Raw genomic sequence first — 4251 nt, 5'->3', positions numbered from 1 at the left:
AACTTTTATTAAAGCTTTGCTTAGAAAATGTTTAATCTACTGTTTTTTAATTAGGCTGCCAGTTGTTTAACAAAGTAGAACCTGTAAAGAACTTTTTATAAGTTTCATTCCATAATTATATCAGTTTTCCACTCTCACTCTACACTATAACTGTTAGAATGTTTGCGTCTTTATACAAAACGAAGATGGCCAAATACTTTTGTCTGATATAAATAATTAATAAAGTATCAATGTTATATATATATTCTTTAATAACTTACTAACATCAAACAAAGGCTTATAACCTAGTTTAACAGTAAATTGTGTTTAAAACCAATTTTTTAAAATTTTAAGTAAGAACAGTGAACTGGTTACTATGTTAAATATGCTTTTACAGCACATTATTTAAAGTAGCTAAGCATAAAACAGTAAAACTTAACTAAACTCTTTAATTTGCAACTTTTATTATTACGCAGGAAATATCAAAATAATATAACAAGTGATTACATAAAGTTAAAGAGTTGATTAACAATATTTAGTCTTTTCATCAATTATTTTTGTGTTTTTAGTAATGCATATTTTTTAGCACTTAAAAAATATTTTAAAAGTAGTAAAAGACTTTAACTGCTTTAAAACAATTTAATAGAAAATAAATGACTGTTTTGTTATACTCACTAGTAGTGATCGTCTCATTAAAGTAAGTTAAATACGTTCTAATAACCTATAGTCTTATTACAGTAACCTCTCGCATCTTTACGCACTCGTGACGTTACGCACTATCGTTTAGTTACGCATTTTAGAATTCTTAAAAATTAAAAAAATATTTTTTTTTTATTGTACAAATTAGGTTTATAGTATATTTTTTATTTGAAATATGTTTTTATATGCTAACTCACCTCTCTATATCTTTAGACTTTTTAAATTTATGTTCACTGACTAATTGATGAACATTAAGTTATACCTCAGTATATCAGAAAATTTTGTTAACAATAAGAGATTAAATTTAAGTTTTCCTTATGTGGGCAAAGGTCAAATTAAAAAAAGTTTTAGTTACATAAACAATTTTTATTAAATATTTTGTATTCAAAAGAAAAAAACCATTACAGCACCAAATGCATACTTTTGTAAAAGTTTAATAAAAGGGTTGATCATGCCAATTTGATCATCAGACCACAAGTTTCGGTAGACTGAGACCGGTTTCGTCCTTGTTAGGACTCTCACGGCAAACGAAAGTCCAGGCTTCTGCTTTGCAGACTTTCGCCGATGTTTTTTGTTGACTTTTGTAAAAGACTATAGAAACAAATTTTAATATAGAAATCACACCATTTCTTAATTGTAAACAAATGCTTAATTATAAGTTGAATTTCTAAGTACAATATAATATAAATGTTAAATATTAAACAAGTCAAATATAAATAAAGATATAGATAAAATATATATGTTACTAAAATTAGTAAAACTATTTATTTAAATTTAAATCTCTTTTTTATAGATGTATAGTTTTATTTTTTTGTTTTCATAATCATAAATAAAGTGAACAAATTGTTAAAAGTAGGAAAGTCCCCAGTCTGCTTTTAACTAGAAGTTTAAAAAACAGTCATTATAGTAAGTATATTTGATACCTCTCGTATCTTTACGATCTCTCGTATCTTTACGCATTTTTTCTGTGGACACAATGTGCGTAAATAAGCGAGAGGTTACTGTACTATGTTAAAACTAAAGCTGTCAAAAAAATAAAGCTATAAGGAAAATTATCTGAAAACGGCTTAAAAACAATATATTTTATTATAATTTGCATAAAAAATAGAGCCATTTCGAAACTTTCACTGCATTATCAATACACTTTTCATATTATATAGTATATAACTGTACTTTTGACAACTAGTTTCTGCTTACTCTTCTGAACACAACTAAATTTAATACACTTTTTCTGTTTTTAATACAAATTACTAACGCTAGAAATTATTAAAATTATAGTTTTATTAGTTGAAAGTAAAAAAATAGTATATTAAACTATCTTAATGCATTTCAGAATAAAGTTTTAAAACATAAACAACATTTTTAATGTCATAGTAGTACAGTAAGTATATTTATACACTGAAATTATTTTTTAAAGATTGAAAATTTTTAACAATTGTTTTGAAGATTGTATATATTTGTTTTGTCTTTAAATTAATACATAGCATTACTATATTTAAAAATATACTTTTAGTGACAACTCTTATGAAAACCACTTTTCGGTCATTTGCAATTTTAAGAAGTTTAAAAAATATTTTTTACCCTTCAACTTACGTTAGTGCGAGTTTTTATAAACTAATTAAGTTGTATATTTTTTTTTTGTTTTTACTTATTTAAGAAAAATAAAAACATTGTAGCATTTGTAACATTGTAGCATTTATAATCTTAATAAAGTGTAAATGTTATAATTAGTAAACTAGATTATTGACGTAAGACTTATTAGCTTATGTAAGTATTTCTTGTAACTAAGTGACAAGCTTTATAACCAAAAGTTCTGTTTTTTAAAATATAGTTGTCTACCGGAATAGATATGCAGTTTATAAGCAACGTTCAATATTTTCGTGCTCAACTACTTTATTGTTGTTCAATCTAAGCCTAACTTTTTAGTTAATTTTAAAAAATCAAATTGATTTCAAAAGTAAAGAAAATCTTTAAGAAAGTTATATTGTCTAATATCTAACTTCGTTTTATTAAACTTAAAACTTTTCGAAATTAGACTTTCAAAACTTTGAACACATTTAGAGGTATTGTAAATAAAAGCTTTTTTATGTTACAAAAAGTTTAAACCATATTTTAAGCTATAATTTTTGTTGTTAATACTAATTGTTAGAATCTGAAATTTGTTTTAACTTTATTCATTTTTAATTGTTTAAAAATAATTTTTGATACAATAGTTTAAACATTCATGTTTAACAATAACACAATATAACGTATTTCTTGTATACCAGTATGTATTTAAATGTTGAACTAATAAACTAAACGATGACGTTTCTCTCTATATTGCATTTGTAAATACGTGTTTGCCTATTAATCTAGTAGTAGTTGCAAATTTAGTCTTTTTTTTCATATTTTTTTCGTTTGTAATAAATGCTTAAAGTAGTTTTTATTGCCATGAAAAATTATCGTAACGATGCATCGAGCCAAAAGTTTGCTGATATTTCAAACATACTATAAACTTTGTCTTATCACTTAAGCATATAGTGTTTCTTCGCTTTATTAAAACTATTTTTACTTTTAAATACAATTGTTAAATTTTTTGATGTTTTATTTTGATAAATTCTGTATTTAGATATTTATGTATAGTTTTATTTATTTTAATCAACAAAGCTTGAATATTTGGTTCAATTATGGTAAACGTCACGGCAAAACCTGAATATAATAAAATAATTTTTAAATACTTTTAAGTTATCTTATATCTTATTGTTAGTAAGCATATACACGTTTCTTCTTGTTTTTTACTTTTCCGTCCATGATAGCTTTTTATTATAGAACAGTTAAAAAAATTAGTTCAAAAAAAATTGTTTAGATAGGATAACTAATGTCTAAATATTTGTTTTATATTATTTTGTTAAAAGCTATAGCTTTATAAGGTTATTTTGTTTTATTCAGAAAACTGACAATGTAAAGGTAGACTTTGGATTTTAAAAGCGATAACTTATTTTGTTTAATTTTTTTACTTAAAGTTTTTTTAAGTTTTTGAAAGTAAATTAATTTTTTTTACTGTAAAACAAAGACTAAGACACTATACTTGCTTAAGAAATGTAAAAAATCATTTAAATTATCTAATTTATTCTTTAATTATAAAATAGTGATTATACTAAGTAATTTAATATTTTAATGTAAAATTAACAGAATCTGTTATAAACAAATTAGTGTTTTAAGTTTGTTGCTAATTGTTATTAGTGTCATTCTACACATACAACAAACTTTTAATCCTAATCTCAACTGGATATAAGTACATTTAATTACTTACTACAACAACCGATACTTAGATTTATTTTTCATTGTCAAATATAACAGTAATGAAATTAATAATTCCAAAAAGTTAATTTTGTTAAGCGAGTGATTAAGTTAAATTGTTTTATTTTAAAATCAATTTTTTATTTCTTTTTGTGTATTTATTGCAATTTTCTAGCAGAGATTACAAAAAATAAAATTAAACTTCAAGTCTAAAAATAATCAAAATTAGCACTTTTTTGGTTTAAGATAAAAGTTATTGAAAAGTTAAAAAGAAAACAAGTGTATTAATACAAC

This window comes from Thalia democratica, chromosome 3, assembly GCF_965202585.1.
Source record: "Thalia democratica chromosome 3, ktThaDemo2.hap1.1, whole genome shotgun sequence".
Lineage (NCBI taxonomy): Eukaryota > Metazoa > Chordata > Thaliacea > Salpida > Salpidae > Thalia > Thalia democratica.
Note: the sequence above shows the minus strand (reverse complement) of the source record.